Raw genomic sequence first — 20,289 nt, 5'->3', positions numbered from 1 at the left:
TTCTTCTATTGTTTTTGTGTTTTCAATTTCACTTATTTCTGCTCTTTACATTACTATTATTTGTTTCTTCTTATTTCTTTCCTTTTGCTTGCTTTGGGTTTATTTTTCTTATTTTTCTAGGTCCTTGAGGAGTTTTATTATTATTATTATTATTTTTAAGTAATATCTACACCCAACATGAGGCTCAATCTCATTACTCCAAGACCAAGAGTCGCTTTCTCCTCTGACTGAGCCAGACAGGCACCCCATGGTGGGAGTTTAGGTGATCAATTTGAGACTTTTCCTCTTTTCTAATAAGCATTTAGTGCATTAAATTTCTCTTTCAGCATTGCTTTATCTATGTCCCAAACATTTTGATTTTGTTTTTTAATTTTCATTCAGTTCAATGTATTTATTTTCCTTGAGATTCTGGTTCATGAATTATTTGGAAGTATGTTATTTAATTTCCAATGTTCAAAACTTTTCTGTTACCATTTTGTTTTTGATTTCTGCTTGTGATTCCATTGTCATTAGAAAACATACTTTATATTATTTCAATTATGAGCAAGGTGCTCCTACTACTTTCTTTTGATTAAGGTTTGTATAGTGAAGCTTTTTCTATCTTTTTTTCTATAAAGCCTATGTTGTTATACTTTAAGTGAGTTTCATGTGGACAATACAGTTGACCCTCAAACAATATAGAGATTTGGGTACTTACCTCCTATACAGTTGAAAATCTGTGTATAACTTTTGACTCCCCTGAAACTTAACTACTGTGCCTACTGTTGACTGAAAGTCCTATTAATAAGATAAACAGTTGGTTGACACATATTTTTTTATGTTTTAGGTATTGTGTACTGTATTCTTAAAATAAAGCAAACTAGAGGAAAGAAAATGTTATTAAGAAAATAATAAGAAAGAGAGAATACATTTATAATACTGTACAGTAAAAAATGGATCCACAGTTCAAACCTGTGTTGCTCAAAGATCAACTGCATATAATTAGGCCATGTATTTTTATCTTCTCTGCCAATATTTGTCTCTTAATTGCATATATATATGCAATTATATAAACATATAATTTACATTTAGGAAAAAAAAGAAAAAAATAATTTACATTTAGGGCAATCATTAATGAGTTACAGTTTAAGTGTGACATTTTATTTTTTGTTCTCTCTTTGTTCTCTTTCTTTTTTATTTCTGTTTTTTCCCATTTTCCTGTAAGTTACATAGACATTTTTTAGAACTCTATTTTGATTTATCTATAGTGCTTTTAAGTATATCTCTTTGTACGTTTTTCTTGCTGGTTGTGCTAGTTATCACCTTATATATACATAACATCACAGCCTACTGGTGTTGATATATCACTAGATAAATGGCAGTGTAGAAACTTTAGCTCTCTTATAGTCCTTTACACTTTTGTAAGATAATTATCTTAAATATATTCTCTATATAAATTTAGAATATTTCCTCTACATAAATTTTTATAGTTATTACTTGAATTATCAGACCCAATTCAAAAACTCAAGAAATGAAGAAAAAATTATTATAATTAAACATATTGTTACCCTTCCATTGTCTTTTCTTTCTTCCTAATATTTCAGCATTCATTTTTTTAATCATTTTCTTCCTGTTAGAAAAGTTTCTTTAGCCACTATTTGAAGTTTGATTTATGGACAACAAATTCTCTCAGTTTTTCTTCATTTGAATATTTCTTTTCTTTCTTTCTTTCTTTGGTCCTATTCCCAACGAGGGGCTCAAACTCACAACCCTGAGATCAATAGTCACATGCTCTACTGACTGAGCCAGCCAGGTGTCCCTGAAATTTCTTGATTTCTACTATATTCTTGAAGGATATATCCACTGGATGTAGACCTGTGAGTTAATAGTCCTTCTCCTTAGCCACTTGAAAAATATTGTGCCACATTCTTATGGTCTTTGTGGTTTTTGATGAGAAAACCACTGTGAAAAATTATTTCTCTTTCTGCTTTCAAGAGGTTTTGTCTTTATTTTTCAGAATTTTGACACTGATATGACTTTGTACACTTGGTTTTCTTTGTGTTTGTCCTATTCAGATTTCACTTACCTCCTTGGATAACTCTATATGTACCTTAAAAATTGATTTTGTAGTTAACAACTTTCTCAGCAAGAAAATTTTAGTCCTAGATAGCTTCATTGGTGAATTCTATCAAACATTTATTGAAGACATAATACCAATCCTCCACAAACTATTTCAGATAATTAAAGGGGAAGAAATACTTCCTATGTCATTCTATGATACTAGCACTATTATGCTAATACCAAAACGAGACAAATATTTATGATGGACATAGATGAAATAATTCTTAAATTTTTTGCAAAATTTTAAATTAAAAAAACGTGTAAGTCAATCATGCAATTCACCATATTGACAGACTAAAAAAGAAAAACTCTGTGAACATCTCAATACATTCAGAAAAAAATAATTTGGCAAAGTCCAACATTCATTACCAGTAAAAACTCTCAACTTACCAGGAATAGAAGGGAAATCTTCGACCTGATAAAGGCCACAATGTATAATTAACCTACAACTACTTTAAGTAAAATGTTGAATGCTTTCTGGTTAAGATATGGAATAGGTAACATTATATTAAGTGGAGAAAGACAATTTTTTTTCTCCTTAAGATTAGGAACAGGACCGGGATGACCAACTCGCCACTTGTATTTAATATAGACATGTTGTTTTAGGTCGTAATAAGACAAAATAAAATAAAAGGAATTCAGAGTGGAAAGGAAAAATACAGTTCTCTTCATTTTCAGATGACATGGTCATAGGAAGAAGATCTTTTAGAATTTACAAAACAGCCACTAGAATCAATAAATTAATTAAGCAATTTGAAGTATACAAGATCAAGATATAAAATCAATTGTGTGTCTATATGCTGGTAATGTATCATGAGAAATTGAATATTTAAAATAACTTTTACAATTGCATAGAATATATAAAATAATTAAGAATACATTTGACAGAGGTTGTGTGAGACATGGACACTAAAAACGTCAAAACAATGCTAAGAGAAATAAAAGATCTAAACGAATGAGAGATCTATTTGGTTTATAGATCAGAAGTTCAATATTGTTAAGATGTCGGTTCCCCAGCTCTAGGTATAGAGTCAATGCAGTTCCAATTAAAAATTCTAGTTACCTTTGTTTTGTAGAAATTAAGAAACTTATTCTAAAATTTATCTGCATATTTAAGGAAACTAGAATAGTCAAAACAACTTTTGAGAAAGAGGAATAAAACTAGAAGAATTATATCACATTTTCTCCAGGCAGCATAGAGGTACAGTAATCAAGACAGTTTGCTAATGATGGAAAAATAGAAATATAGAGGGGCATCTGGGTGGCTCAGTCAGCTAAGCCTCTGCCTTTGGCTCAGGCCATGATCTCAGGGTCCTGGGTTCAAGTCCCACATCTGGATCCCTGCTCAGTGGGGAAACTGCTTCTCCCTCATCCTCAGTCTCTCCCCTTTGCTCATGCTTTCACTCTCTCTTCTCTCAAAACAAATAAATAAAATCTTTTAAAAAAAGGGAAATACATGGGATCCCTTGGTGGCGCAGCGGTTTGGCGCCTGCCTTTGGCCCAGGGCGCGATCCTGGAGACCTGGGATCGAATCCCACATCGGGCTCCCGGTGCATGGAGCCTGCTTCTCCCTCTGCCTGAATCTCTGCCTCTGTCTCTCTCTCTCTCTCTGTGACTATCATAAATAAATAAAAATTTAAAAAAAAAGGGAAATACAGACCCAAAGAAGAAAACATTGTATAAAGATTGAAACATATATATATAGACGATTGTGTTTCAACTAATTTGAAAATGGTTATAAGGAGGGGCGGCTGGGTGGCTAAGTCAGTTAAGCATCTGCCTTCAGCTCACGGTGATCCTGGCATCCTGGGATTGAGCCCTTTGTTGGGCTCCTTGCTCAGCGGGGGGCCTGCTTCTGACCTCTCCTTCTTGCCTCCCCACCAACTTGTGTGCTCTCTCTCAAATAAATAAATAGTCTTTTAAAAAAATTTTATAAGGAAAATTAAGCTGGAGCATTTTTTAGGTATCACCAGAAAGTAAAGAGATGCTTAGAACATGGAAGCATGTCAAAGGGATGCAAAAACAAACTGAAAGAGCTCCCAAAGGCCAAAGCTAGAACATCTAGAGCAATCACAACAACAAAAAAGAAATATTGATTAATAACTCAGAGTGTAAAATAAATTTTCGTGAGTCGTTCCATGTTAATACAAATAAATAAATGAAAAAAGAAAAGAGACAAGTTGCCTGTGCAGAAGAATTTCAAATGATAAATATAAATACTTCACTTTCAAGGAGAGGGAGTATAACTTCCCACTTATTAAGAGTAGGCTGCATGTAGTACTGTCTTTGCAAAGAGCACAGTATAGAAAGAGTAACCCTACAGTGAAGAAATCTGTCAAACACTACCTTTGTCAGGTGATCAAGGTTAACATCAATAGTGATAAAGTTTATAGTACGTGTTATTGATATGATATGATAAAAATGGTACTTTATCTTTGCGTTTCCTCCCAAGAAACTATAACCTAGTCTAACCATGAGAAAAATACCATGCAAATTCAATGAGAGGAGCATTCTATAAAATGCTCTTGTCCATTGAAAACAAGGAAAGTCAGAGAACTGCTACAGACAAGAGGAGCTTAAGAAGACATGACAAATAAACATCATTTGATATTCTAGATGGGATCCTAGAACAAATAGAGGACATGTATTAAAACATAAGGAAATCTAAACAGAGTCCAAGGTTTAGTTAATAATAATGAAGCAATATTCATCCATTGTAACAAAGGTACCATACTAATGAAAAATCTTACAAAAAGCTGTGCAGGGTATGAAGAAATTCACATTTTCTCTGTTTTTCTGTAAATCTAACGCTGTTCTGAAAAATATGGTCTATTTTTAAAGGTTGGATATAAATTTTGAGAAAACACTTCACTAAATAAGATATATGGATGGAAAATAGTCCCATGAAAAGATTCTTGACATCATAGTCAGTAGAAAAATGCAAACTAAAACCATAGCTGCATACCACTGCACACTTACTTGACTATCCCAGACTGAAAGGAAGACCATACCAAATGTTGATGAAGACACAAAATAACTAAAATTCTCCTAAGCTACCTAAGGAAATGTAAAATGGTACAACTGCTTTGAAAAGCAATGTGGCAATTTCTTGAAAAGTTAAATATACACCTACCATATGATCCATCTATTCTACTTCTAGATATTTACGAAAAAAAAAAAGAAGAAAAAGAAAGAAAGCTTAGATCTTTACAAAGACTTACACAAATACGTTCACAGCAGTTTTAGTTGTAAAATCAAAAACTGCAATATAGCTAATTTGATTTGTGAACAAGTAAATTGATAAAGAAATCGTGGTACATCCATGCAATGTGATGCTACTCAATGTTAAAAGGAATAAACTATTAATCCACATAAAAGCGTGAATGGATTTCAAAATAATTATAATAGGTGAAATGTCAGTCAATAAAGGGGGTGCACATTGCATGATTCCGTTTTTGTAAAATCATAGAAAACACAAATGAATCTCTAGTGACAGGAAGTGGGTCAGTGGCTGTCTGAGGACAAGAGCGGAGAGAAGGCCAAAAGGAGGGGGAGGAAGGAGTGACAAAGAAACTCCTAGGGGTGATGGAATTGTTCATTATCTTGATTGTGTTGGTATTTTCAAAGTGTATACATACGTCAAAATTCGTCAGATTGTGTACTTTAAATATATGCAGTTTATGTATATTTCCATCTATCTGAGATGATTTGGAAATTTTACCAAGTTAGAGAAGTTCACTATCCAATTTGCATTTTTCTATCCAGGCCAAATGTCATTAACAGAAGATCTATGTTTGTTTAATTGATATAATCATATTATCACTTGATCAAATGCTAATAGCATTATTATAATTGAAGATAAAAGCTCATTACAATTGTTTTCAACAGGGCAATACTTACGTGATTAACTTCCACCTGAGAAAAAAAAGCATGTATTACCAGAGAAGAGCTCCACATGCATAAGAGTCTCTTAAAAATAATATTCATCTGAAGGAAAGAGCAAATGAGAGAGAGGGAGGAAAGAATTAGGGGAGGGAGGAGAGAGGAGGGAAGAAAGAAGGAAAGGATCTAACATAGACCCCCCCATTATCTCTTTTGCATTAATAACTTGACTTCTGAAATCCCATATATACAAAATACAAAATGTTTTCTTTTATCCGCCAAAGAAAGGAAATATAAATATTGTGGGTTTGTATGAGATATGGTGGTAAATGGGAGTTAAATGGACCAGTACAGTAAACAATTACATGATTCACAGAGCACGGTGCCGGAACACTGAGAGCCATCTATCAAAAACTTTGCAAACAGCTGGATTATGGTAGAAACTTAGAGGACTGGTGGCAGTGTACCGTGCCAGGCATCTGCTTTTTGAGATGAGTTGGAAAAAATGAAACTAAGGTTTATGTAGTTTCATTTAAATAAGATTACCTAGAATTTAGTATTTTATTTTCCTCCGTAATAAGAAATCATATCCTTTTGTTTGTTTGTTTTCAAATGTATAATCATGTTTGACATCTAGTGTTCTTCCCTGCTCTCTCATAAAAATCACTCTAATTCTGCTTTTAATAGCTCATAGAGGAGGCCCTGACTTATTAGCCCTTGATCAATTTCTAAACATAACTGACCTTTCATATAATCCAGGTTTATTGGATTTTTAAAAATAGAAATAAGGTGGGGGATCCCTGGGTGGCGCAGCAGTTTGGCGCCTGCCTTTGGCCCAGGGCGCGATCCTGGAGACCCGGATCGAATCCCACGTTGGGCTCCCTGCATGGAGCCTGCTTCTCCCTCTGCCTGTGTCGCTGCCTCTCTCTCTCTCTCTCTCTCTCTCTGTGATTATCATGAATAAATAAATAAATGAAATCTTTAAAAAAAAAAAAAAAAGAAATAAGGTGGGATCCCTGGGTGGCTCAGTGGTTTAGTGCCTACCTTCGGCCCAGGACGTGATCCTGGAGACCCGGGATCGAGTCCCATGTCGGGCTCCCTGCATGGGGCCTGCTTCTGCCTCTGCCTGTGTCTCTGCACCCCCCTCTCATGAATAAATAAATAAATAATCTAAAAAATAATAATAATAAATAAAATAAATAAATAAATAGAAATAAGGAAGAAAAGTTGAAAACCAATACAACAAAAGTAATCCTGGAGGAAGTCCAGGTCTACTATGTCTTTCCTGAAATCCGTGGAGCAAGGTGCATATCAAAGTCAAGAACTTTTAGGATTCCAGAACAGTGATGAGGTACGCATACCATATGTTACATACTTCCATAGCAGGGTCTGGGGAAGCACTGTAATGAAAGACACAGCTATTTTTGGAGTGAAATGTGTTAATATCCATAAATGTGTCCAACAGAGATAATCAATAACCTCATGTTTAATCAGGTTTTGCCTTCATTTGAGTCTCAAAACACCCTTGGTATTCACACTACTTTAGATTTCCAATGTGCAGGGAAGACATTATGGATTCAATTTTGAAATTTCAATATGTTGAAAAGAAGGAAATGGTGACGCAGTACTGGAGACGACGGGCTTCAGTATGGGAAAATATATGCATGCATTTGAACAGATCCCCACCAACTCTCCAAGTGTTGATAATATGGATAGATGGCTGTTAGGTTTCAACTATTGTACTTCGACTTCCTGTTTCTGGAGTTTTAACAGAATGGCCGCGTAGTTTTTGAAAAGTGTGGCTGTGAATCATGAAACTAATGTAATCTTTAGAGAAGAAAACTCAAGAATTATGAATACAGCAGTGCGTTGGGCAGTACTCTAAAAATTGTAATAGATGATATTTAAGGTAGGACACCTAAAACATGCTTTCATATGTACTTCTTCTAAGAGAGTAAGTTAAATGCCTATTACATTGGAACCTCACCACAATACTCTGATCAGGGTCTACGTAGAACAACCTTATAGGTCAGCATAGTGAGATCTTTTAGGGTTTAACGTGCATTGAAGCCTGAGGTCCAAGGGACTTGGGTTTCATCTGAAACTTCTGAATGAATCAATGAATGAATGAATGAAAGGAAGGAAAGAAAGAAGGAGGGAAAAACCTATGTGGATTTCCTTCTGGTGAGTAATGTGGTAGACATTTCATGCGTGTTTTTTTTTTAATTTTTTTATTTCATGCGTTATGGTAGGAATTGTCCATTGGACCTTCCCGCCTAAAGATGCCCTTACTTAATTTCGTCATGGTTCGCTTATGTAATAGTGTTTCTCAGAAAGTTTCATTTTCATTCAGCTCAGGTTGGATTTATTTGACAAACTGAAAAGAAATTCTGAGTATGTACTTAAGTCTGAGCTCTTAAAAAGGTGAAATACTATTAAACTGTCACGTCTGGGCAGCGCGGCAGGACGGTGGGAGAGCAGGGCCTAGAGCCCGCCACACCTGCGCACCTGCACACCTGCGCACCTGTGCACCTGCGGCACCTGCGCGCACACGGCGGACACCTGCCAGCCCGACCTGCGGGAGGCGGAGCCCGGCCCAAGGCTACCGAGGAGGGGTTTTGCTTCCAGCGCGGCAGGAAGGCATGAGAGGATAAATAAATAGAACAGACCCCGTGGGGGAGGCCCGCCAGGTGCTCATCTCCTTATGGGGCACAGCCCTCGGGCCTCGGGGACAGCGGGTGGGTCGGGCGGGGGCTCCGGGCTAAGGGGGTTGAGCCCCGGGAGCGATTCCAGGGGTGCAGGCCCGGACCCCGGGCACCGGGGGCACAGCCCGTGATCCTGCGGTCCCCCCGGGAGGGGCAGAGGCGGGGAGGGCACAGGACGCAGAGGAGGCTCCTGGGGAGGGAGGAGAGGGGGGAAGGCAGAGGGCACGAGTCGGGGAGGGCGCTCCTGGGGGGGGAGAGGGGAGGGCACAGGACGGGGAGGACGCTCCTGCAGGGGTTTAGGGGGGAGGGCACAGGACGGGGAGGATGCTCCTGGGGGGGACGGGAAGGGGAGGAGGAAGGGCACAGGATGGGAAGGACACTCCTGCGGGGGGCAGTGGGGAGGGCACAGGACCGGGAGGACAATCCTGCGGGGGGGGAGGGGGAAGGGAGGAGGGGGAGGGCACAGGTCGGGGAGGATGCTCCTGTGGGGGGGAAGGGGCGGGGGGAGGGCACACGACGAGGAGGACCCTCCTGCTGGGGGGAGGGGAGAGGCGGGGAGAGGACAGGACGGCCAGGACTGTCCTGCCCCCAGTGCCCCGAGCTGTGCAGGTCAGCGCCCCCCCCCCCAACATCCAGGCCAGTGTGGACTGGGAGCTGCGGGTGGCTACCGAGGGAGCTGACCCCAGGGCTGGAGACCCAGTGGCAGCAATGTTGTCCTCCTTCGTGTTCCACCACGTGCCTGGGGGCCGCCAGGGGACAGGGGCCTCAAGGGGTCAACAGCTCACCTGAGCCGGCATCCAGTGGGGGGCATCTCCCCAGGTGCACACACATCTGAGCGTCAGCACAGCAGCCCCTCCCCCAGAGACCAGCTGCAAGGACTGGGGAAGAGCGAGTTCTGGACCCAGCAGCGCTGGAAGCTCCAGGGGAGGCCGAGGGATTCACAATATATAGAACCAGAGGGTTCCCCTCCCTTTTTAATTTTTTTTTCCTTTTTCCATGACAACTCTTTTTTTATATCAGACTAAAAATTTCCAATATATTTTCTCTTTTCCCCACCTTAACTACAATATTTTACAAGCTCTTCATTTTTAAGTTTTTTTTTTCCTTTCTGACTTTCATATTTCTACGATTACAGGTCCTAGATGTAGTTTCCACTTCTGGATTCCCTTCAACATATTCAATTTAATTTGGGGAGCTGTACGAGGTATGGGTTTTTGTTTTGTTTTTTGTTTTCTCTGCCTCATCCTGTTCAACAATGACGGAAGTTAGTACCTTCTAAAACATGACCAGCAGCACCCAGAACCAAGTGGAACAGCATGCTGGTTCACTCTGTGAGATTATATTCTCCCTGCATTTCCATTCTGCCCCCCTCTTTAATCTCCTTTATGTTTTGGTGGTCAATGTTGGCGCTTCCTACAAGTATTGCTGGTTTATATAAATTTGGAACTGAGCATCTAACATACGGCACTTAATGCACTCAGAACCAAGAGGATCACCCTCTAGACCCCTCAAGTAGACGGCACTCTCTCTCAACTACCACTTCTTCACTACCATCATCCTCCAGGATCCCCCCACTTTTTTCTTCCTTTTTTTTTTCCTCTTTACATTTTTTTTTCTGTTATTCTTTTTCCTTTTTCTTCTTTGGGGTTTTTGTCCTTTTATTTTTACTATTAAAATTTGTTTCTCACTTTAGTGGTGCTTTTGTTTTATTTTGTTCTGATCTTCTTTTTCATTTTCTGGTCTCTGACCTCATCAGAATCATCTAGGGTGGAATTTACTTAGGTCGTGGTTGATATTTTTGACTCAGCCTGCTCATACAGCCACTCTCCACTGAAAAAAATGACTAGAAGGAAGAACTCACCACAAAAGAAAGAATCCGAAACAGTACTCTCTGCCACAGAGTTACAGAATTTGGATTACAATTCAATGTCTGAAAGTCAATTCAGAAGCACAAATATAAAGCTACTGGTGGCTCCGGAAAAGAGCATAATGTGCTCTAGAGACTTTGTTACTGCAGAATTTGGATGTAATCAAGCCAAAATTAAAAATCAATTAAATGAGATGCAATCCAAACTGGAGGTCCTAACGATGAGGGTTAATGAGGTGAAAGCAAGAGTGAGCAACATAGAAGACAAGTTGATGGTAAGGAAGGAAGCTGAGGCAAAAAGAGAAAAAACAATTAGGAGACCATGAGGAAAGGCTAAGGGAAATAAATGACAGCCTGAGAAAGAAGAATCCTATAAGTGAGGTTCCAGAAGATGCTGAGGGGAAGAGAGGGCCATGAAGTATATTTGAACAAATCATAGCTGAGAACTTCCCTAACTGGGGAGGGAACTAGGCATTCACATAAAGGACATAGAGGGGATCCCCCCCAATCAATAAAACCATTCAAAACCTCGACATTTAATAGTGAAACTTGCAAATTCCAAAGATAAAGAGAAATTCCTTAAAGCAGCGAGAGACAAGAGATCCCTAACTTATATGGGGAGAAATATCAGATTAACAGCAGACCCGTCCACAGAGACCTGGCAGGCCAGAAAAGGCTGGCAGGATATATTCAGGGTCCTAAATGAGAAGAACATGCAGCCAATAATACTCTATCCAGCAAGGCTCTCATTCAGAATAGGAGAGATAAAGAGCTTCCAAGATAGGCAGAAACTGAAAGAATATGTGACCTCCAAGCCAGCTCTGCAAGAAATATTAAGGGGGACCCTGTAAAAGAAAGAGGAAGTCCAAAGAAATAATCCACAAAGACAGGGAGTGAATAGGTATTACGATGACATTAAATTCATATCTTTCAATATTAACTCTGAACGTGAGTGGGCTTAATGACCCCATCAAAAGATGCAGGGTTTCAGACTGAATAAAAAAGCAAGATCCATCTATTTGCTGTCTACAAGAGACTCATTTTAGACCTAAGGACACCTACAGCCTGAAAATGAAAGGTTGGAGAACCATTTACCATTCAGATCGTCCTCAAAAGAAAGCAGGGGTGGCAATCCTTATATCAGATAAACTAAAGTTTATCCCAAAGACTGTAGTAAGAGATGAAGAGGGACACTATATCATACTTAAAGGGTCTATCCAACAAGAGGACCTAACAATCATGAATATTTATGCCCCTAATGTGGGAGCTGCCAAGTATATCAATTAATAACCAAAGTAAAGAGATACTTAGATAATACACTTATACTGGGAGACTTCAACATGGCACTTTCTGCAAATGACAGATTTTCTAAGCACAACATCACCAAAGAAACAAGAGCTTTAAATGATACACTGGACCAGATGGATTTCACAGATATTTACAGAACTTTACATCCAAACACAACTGAATACACATTCTTCTCAAGTGCACGTGGAACTTTCTCCAGAATAGACCACATATACTGGGTCACAAATCATGTCTTAACCAATACCAAAAGATTGGGATAGTACCCTGCATATTTTCAGACTATAGTGCTTTCAAACTAGAACTAAATCACAAGAAGAAATTTGGAAGAAACTCAAACACGAGGTTAAAGACCATCCTGCTAAAAGATGAAAGGGTCAACCAGGAAATTAGAGAGGAATTAAAAACATTCATGGAGACTACTGAGAATGAAGATACAACCATTCAAAATCTTTGGGATACAGCAAAAGCAGTCCTAAGAGGGAAATACATCACAATACAAGCATCCATCAAAAATTTGAAAAAAAAAAAAAAAACAAATAAACAAGCTAACCTTGCACCTAAAGGAATTGGATTAAGAACAGAAAGTAAGTGATCCCTGGGTGGCGCAGTGGTTTAGCACCTGCCTTTGGCCCAGGGCGCGATCCTGGAGACCCGGGATCAAATCCCACATCGGGCTCCCGGTGCATGGAGCCTGCTTCTCCCTCTGCCTATGTCTCTGCCTCTCTCTCTCTCTCTCTCTCTCTGTGACAATCATAAATAAATAAAAAATTTTAAAAAAAAAGAACAGAAAGTAAAACCTACATCAGACAGAAGAAGAGAATTAATAAGGATTTGAGCAGAACTCAATGAAATAGAGACCAGAAGAACTGTGGAACAGATCAACAAAACCTGGAGTTGGTTCTTTGAAAGAATTAATAAGATATATAAGCCATTAGCCAGCTTTATTTAAAAGACAAAAGACTCAAATTAATAAAATCATGAATGAAAAAGGAAAGATCATAACCAATACTAAGGAAATACAAACGATTTTAAAAATGTATTATGAGCAGCCGTATGCCAACAAATTAAGCAATCTAGAAGAAATGGGTATATTTCTGGAGCAGGAAGAAATAGAAAACCTGAACAGGCCAATAGCTACGGAGGAAATTGAAGCAGTCATCAAAAACCTCCCAAGACACAAAAGTCCAGGGCCAGATGGCTTCTCAGGGGAATTCGATCAAATGCTTAAAGAAGAAATAATACCTATTTTACTAAAGCTGTTCCAAAGGATGGAAAGGGATGGAATACTTCCAAACTCGTTCTGTGAGGCCCGCATCACCCTGATTCCAAAACCAGACAAAGTCCCCACCAAAAGGAGAATTATAGACCAATATCCCTGATGAACACAGATGCAAAAATTCTCAACAAGCTACTAGCCAATAGGATCCAACAGTACATTAAGAAGATTATTCACCATGACCAAGTGGGATTTATCCCCGGGATGCAAGGCTGGTTCACACTCATAAAGCAATCAACATGATAGATCACATCAATAAGAGAAAAAACAAGAACTATATGATCCTCCCAATAGATGCAGAGAAAGCATTTCACAAAATACAGCATCTATTCCTGTTCAAAACTCTTCAGGGCGTAGGGATAGAGGGAACATTCCCCAGCATCTTAAAAGCCATCTACGAAAAGCCCACAGCAAATGTAATTCTCAATGGGGAAGCACTGGGAGCCTTTCCCCTAAGATCAGGAACATGACAGGGATGTCCACTCTCACTACTACTATTCAACATAGTACTGGAAGTCCTAGCCTCAGCAATCAGACAGCAGAAAGAAATAAAAGGCATTCAAATTGGCAAAGAAGAAGTCAAACTCTCCCTCTTTGCAGATGACATGACACTGTACATAGAAAACCCAAAAGACTCCACCCCAAGATTGCTAGAGCTCATGCAGCAATTTGGCAGAGTGGTAGGATGCAAAATCAATGCCCAGAAATCAGTGGCATTTCTCTACACTAACAATGAGACTGAAGAAAGAGAAATTAGGGAGTCATTCCCATTTACAATTGCACCCAAAAGCAGAAGATACCTAGGAATAAACCTAACCAAAGAGGTAAAGGATCTATACCCTAAAAACTACAGGACACTTCTGAAAGAAATTGAGGAAGACACAAAGAGATGGAGAAACATTCCATGCTCGTGGATTGGAATTAATACTGTGAAAATGTCAATGCTACCCAGGGCCATTGACACATTCAGTGCAATCCCTTTCAAAATAGCATAGACTTTCTTCAGAGAGTTGGAACAAATCATCTTAAGATTTGTGTGGAATCAGAAAAGACCCTGAATAGCCAGGGGAGTATTGAAAAAGAAAACCAGAGCCGGGGGCATCACAATGCCGGATTCAGGTTGTACTACAGAGCTGTGCTCATCAAGACACCGTGGTACTGGCACAAAAACAGACACATAGGTCAATGGAACAGAATAGAGAACCCAGAAGTGGATCCTCAACTCTATGGTCAACTAATATTCAACCAAGCAGGAAAGACTGTCTACTGGAAAAGGACAGTGTCTTCAATACATGGTGCTGGGAAAATTGGACAGCCACGTGCAGAAGAATGAAACTGGACCATTGTCTTACACCAGACACAAAGATAAACCCAAAATGGTTGAAAGATCTAAATGTGAGACAAGAATCCATCAAAATCCTAGAGGAGAACATGGGCAACACCCATTTTGAACTCGGCCACAGCAACTTCTTGCAAGATACATCCATGAAGGCAAGAGAAACAAAAGCAAAAATGAACTATTGGGACTTCATCAAGATAAATAGCTTCTGCACAGCAAAGGAAACAGTCAACAAGACTAAAAGACAACCTACAGAATGGGAGAAGTTATTTGAAAATTACATTATCTAGGATGCCTGGGTGGTTCAGCGATTGAGCATCTGCCTTTGGCTCGGGGCGTGGTCCCGGGGTCCTGGGATCAAGTCCCACATCAGGCCCCGCATGGAGCCTGCCTCTCTCTGTGTCTCTCATGAATAAATAAAGAAAATATTAAAAAAAAAGAAAATGACATATCAGATAAAGGGGTAGTATCCAAGATCTATAAAGAAACTATTAAACTCAACAGCAAAGAAACAAACAATCCAATCATGAAATGGGCAAAAGACATGAACAGAAATCTCACAGAGGAAGACATAGACGTGGCCAACAAGCACCTGAGAAAATGCTCTGCATCACTTGCCATCAGGGAAATATAGATCAAAACCACAATGAGATCCCACCTCACACCAGTGAGAATGGGGAAAATTAACAAGGCAGGAAACCACAAATGTTAGAGAGGATGTGGAGAAAAGGGAACCCTCCTGCACTGTTGGTGGGAATGTGCCACTCTAGAAAACTGTGTGGAGGTTCCTCAAAGAGTTAAAAATAGACCTGCCCTATGACCCAGCAATTGCACTGCTGGGGATTTACCCCAAAGATACAGATGCAGTGAAATGCCGGGACATCTGCACCCCGATGTTCATAGCAGCAATGTCCACAATAGCCACACTGTGGAAGGAGCCTCGGTGTCCACTGACAGATGATGGATAGAGAAGATGTGGTCTATGTATACAATGGAATATTCTTCAGACATTAGAAACGACAAATATCCACCATTTATTTTGACGTGGATGGAACTGGAGGGTATGATGCTGAGTGAAGTAAGTCAGTCGAGAAGGACAAGCATCATATGGTCTTACTCCTAATGGGAATATAAGACAGTGAAAGGGATTATAGGGGAAAGAAGGGGCACTGAGTGGGGAAAATTAGAGAGGGAGACAAATGATGAGAGACTCCTAATTCTGAGAAACAAATGAAGGGTGGTGGAAGGGTAGGTGGGCGGGTTGGGGTACCTGGGTGATGGGCACTGAGGGGGGCACTTGAGGGGATGAACACTGAATGCTATACTATATGTTGGCAAATCGAACTTCAATTAAAAAAAAACAAAGAATATTATATGAAAGGAAAAAAAAATCACATCCCTCTTCCCACACCTTCACAAGTATGAATTCTGGTGTTATGCGGTGAGTCATCGATACGTAAGTCTTTTTCTTCATTTTGTTGACATGTTCTCCCTTGAATTTCAAAATGTTTACCTATATAAACAAAATGATTATTTCAAAATATAGTAGAAATGACTCTTAAACATAATCCCCTAAAGGAAGCTGAGGTTAAATAAGGGAAGAGGAGGAGTATCTGGCCAGCTCAGTGATAAGAACATGTGGCTCTTGATCTTGAGGTTGCGAGTTCACACCCCATGTTGGGTGAGAGATTACTTAAAGATAAAATCTTAAGAAAAAAAACTTTTTAAAAAAGGAAGAGAAGCATATAACTACTTTTTATTTAAAAATGTATGTATTTATTTGCCAGAGAGGGAGAGAGAGAGCACAAGTAGGCAGAGTGGCAGGGAGAGGGAGAGGGAGAAGCAGACTCTCCGCTGAACAGAGAGCCCATTGCGGGATCATGACCTGAGCTGAAGGCCGACGCCTAACCGACTGAGCCACCCAGGCGCCCCGAGAAGATGTAACTATTAAAACAAAAACAACAAAATCACTCTGTGGCAGGTGTCATGGGAAGTCACTTCACCGTACGTCCCTGTCACTTCGTCTTCAGCAGGAGGACCTCAGCTGTGTACTACTATGTGACAGATGAGGTGAAGAAACACACCCAGGTCACAGTGATGGACAGTTCTCGGGCTCTCGGTCGCTAGCCTTTCTTTGTATTGGACTACTTCCTTTTTTCCTGATTGTGCAAAAGATTAAGTCCACAGAGCCACATAGATTTTCTTCTTAATGCAGGGAGCTTGATAGAATTCTCGACCAAATTATCCTGCTACCGCATCAGAGCATACACATTCTGCTCCCAGAAGTTTCTGGCACCAAGCCTACCCGATCTCTCCAGAGCTACACCAAGTAGAGTATAAGAAGCTGCATCAGGAACTCACATGCTTGATGTGCCCTATTATTCCCACAGATCCAGCCAATGAATTAATTTTAGCTTCCCAGATTCCCTAATCCACAATATTGGGCTTTTTGTGTCCATCAGCTTTGCGTCTTCCCCTCAGACTCGGGCATTTTAAGAATGAATGAAATTAGAAATGTTTCCAAAAACAGCATCTCTGAAATACTATTATGGCCTGTTGCAACCTACATTTCTGTCTCTTCGGCCAGAATGTGCAAGAACTTCAAGTAGTGCCCAGATGTTTTGAGACATTTGATTAGCAGAAGTTATTCCTCTGCAAGTGTGAGAGATTTATTTTGAGATGTGTGCTGTTACCCCGACTGCTGCTATAAAGCTGTGGGTTGTTCTTTCCTTTTTGCCATAGGAGTACTTTATAATTTCAGTAAGATTCTCTCTGCATGAAATAATGTACTTTAATGTAGATTTCCTGCAGCAATCCACAAATACTTCTCTGTGGGATTTTACGTTTCAACCAATTCAATGTACTCATATCACTTTTAAATTCATTTTTACTTACATTTTTATAATGTTCACCCCGACTAGTAATTTTAGCCTCACCACAGATATTTTTTGTCACGTTCCCTATAAATCTTAAAGCCCTAGAACTCTGAGCCATAAGGCAAAAAAAAAAAAAAAAAATCTTTTTTTTTCTCGGATCTCCATTCTAATATGGTATGACAAGTATTAGATCATAAAATATTAAATAAAAATGAAAATTTTCCTCAATGTTAACATGATTAGTTTGGATTAAAAAATAAAACAGGATAGCTTTTGCTGACTTGCATTACAGTCTGGCTGAAGGAAGAGCAACATTCTTATTTGGATATAGCCTACACATATATATTTTTCTGACCTCTGGAATGGTTCTTTTGGTTTAAGCTTTTTAATTCCAATTCCAATTTCAATAAACTTTATTGGCATGGCAAGGAATGCAAGCATGGCTAGAATCCATAAATTATGTTTGTGACTCTAGGGCAGCAGGTTTCACAGAGGAAATGGGATTTTTTTTCTTGCATCTTCATTTTCCATTAAGTAAAGGAAATGGAAGAGAATATTTCAGTCCTAGTAAGACAGAGCAGAAGAGGGAAAAAATGGACTTCTCAGTGGGGCTGCTTTATGCAATGAGCCATGAGTAGGAAGCAAACACTGTCTTTAAAGAATTCAAAGAAATACCAATTCAGGATTTTATATCAAAATAAAGTGCGTATATAGGAGAATATCTAGGCTTTGCAGGGTCTGAAGTTTAACACAACTTTGTGAATAATTTTTTTAAGAAAATAAATTAAAATTAAAAATTAGATTCCAGTGAATATTGATGAAACAAATCATGACAAATTGTATATTTTTAAAAGCTGACAAGTAAAATAAACTTAAAAAAAATTCAAGGAAACCACGTTTTTATTAATTACTGTCTAATTTTAACTCACCCCATTCCCAGCACCTCTTTATATAGCAATTCCTGTATTTTATTTTTTTAAGGTTTTATTTATTCATGAGAGACACAGAGAGAGGCAGAGACACAGGCAGAGGGAGAAGCAGGCTCCATGTGGGGAGCCTGATGCGGGATTCGATCCCAGGACCCAGGGTCATGCCCTGGGCCAAAGGCAGATGCTCAACCGCTGAGCCCCAATTCCTCTATTTTCTATAAATGGAATGAAAAGATAACCTAATCTGTCTTCTAGTCTGGTGGATCCCATGAGTTTTAAATTAATGTTAATTTGGAAGACTGTATTTCCACCTTTTAAGTCATGGTTGGCAATGTCATGCCAAGATGCTCCTATGTTGTTCTGCATTAAAAATAGGTGACTTTAAAAACAGACATATACAATGTTGATAGTACTGCGTTAGGCATGTGCCCTTCCATCTGAGGAGTTCTATAAATTCCATCGTGCATAATTCTCATCAAAAAGAAAAAAATGTATGCTGCATTTATAATTGTACATGTTGCATTGGTGAGTCTATTCCTCCCAGAAAAGGACTTCCGTTTTGAACAGGGGTCTACTTTTAACTTTTAAATGTTCAATATTTGAAAAAAATTATCCCAGACTAGCTTCTGGCTCCATACATTCCAAATTCTTTTTTCTCTTCCATCACTGATATCCTCTCGTGCCAATTACCGTAGAGTCGTCTCTGGTCTTCTCGCTCCCTAGCATGACCCTTGGTGAGTCAGCCCAGAATATTCATGAAAGGACAACCAGGAATAACTTAACTATATATGAATGTAATTGCAAACCAACCACAGAAATTTATTCCGCTGACCCAGGATTTCTCAATGTTGACACTATTGACATTTTGGGCCCAATCAATCTTTATTGGTGGGAGGCAGGGTCATTCTGTAAATTCCAGGTGTTTGGCAGCCCCCTGGGCCTCTCTGTGCCAGCAACATTCCCACCACTCCCCATCCCAGTTTTGATACCCAAAAATGTCTCCAGACATTGCAGAGTGTCCCTGACAGGCAAAGTTGTCTCCAATTCAGAATCAAGGCATTCTGAACTCATCTAGTTAACTGAATACCCAAAAAGTCTACCCCTATTCCAGTATTACTCAGCGGGGCAAAACATGGCACAGGGCAAGCTGAAGAGGAAAGAGACGAGGTCTCAAGCAATTGCAGGTATAATATCTTTTCTCTGCAAATGTTACAAAAAGCCCCTGATTACAGAAACTATTGTTAGGGCCCTCGCAGGGGTTCAGAAGGGGTCCGTGTAACGGGGTTTATACTTTATGAAGTTTGCAATAAATCACTTTCTGTTTATACTTGAGACTTGGAGGAAAATATGGACTTCTGGTCTTTGTATACTCTGTTACGCAGGGTTCCCTGAACTGTCTGAAGTGCTCCTAGTGGGCAATAGTTGTGTACGTTGTACTGAATAGGAAAAACCTAGATCACTGAATGGCTCTCGGGTTCCCTCAGTCATTATCTCTGGCCTCGGTATCTAGCGTGATGTGCCAAACGTCCGACAGTGGAAAATATACGTGTAGCGGCCAAATAGGATTGACAAACTAAGACTTACGAGGTTGTGAGATCGAGCCCTGTGTCAGACTCCATGCCCAGTGTGGATTCTCTCTTCCTCTCCCCCTCCCCATCTTGCACGCTCTCTGTCTCAAAGAAATTAAACAATTAAAAAATTAAAATAGAAATAAATAAATGGTACACATGAATATTTACAAAGAATATATATATATATAACTAAGAGTTAAGTTAAATAGGTTTCTTTCCTGTGTAGTGTTTTGCAAACATAGTTGACAATAAGGTCTTTTTCCATGGAACTCTCTTTATTATCTCGCTGGACACTAGTATTATTTAGGGAACAGCCTGGTGAATGTTGGTATTGTGGTAAGAAGATGACATTTGTACCAGGAAGTTTTGGGTCCAAATCTTGTGTCAGCTCTTTGCTAGCAATGCAGCCATAGTGAAGTTTATCCCCTTCAGGCCT

At 39.3% G+C, this 20,289-nt stretch overlaps 1 long non-coding RNA gene across 1 annotated transcript in view; it reads right to left on the bottom strand.

The window, feature by feature from the left end:
* Positions 1 to 19,957, bottom strand: part of LOC125755942 (uncharacterized) — a 34,861-nt gene extending 14,904 nt beyond the window's left edge. The window contains exon 1 of the long non-coding RNA XR_007413573.1: positions 19,867 to 19,957. This is a non-coding gene — a long non-coding RNA (uncharacterized LOC125755942). The remainder of the gene's footprint in view (positions 1 to 19,866) is intronic.
* Positions 19,958 to 20,289: the final 332 nt, after the last annotated feature.

The sequence above is a fragment of the Canis lupus genome, chromosome 1 (genome assembly GCF_003254725.2).
Source record: "Canis lupus dingo isolate Sandy chromosome 1, ASM325472v2, whole genome shotgun sequence".
Lineage (NCBI taxonomy): Eukaryota > Metazoa > Chordata > Mammalia > Carnivora > Canidae > Canis > Canis lupus.
The sequence above is the reverse complement of the archived record's forward strand: the minus strand, read 5'-3'. Positions and strand labels throughout refer to the sequence as shown.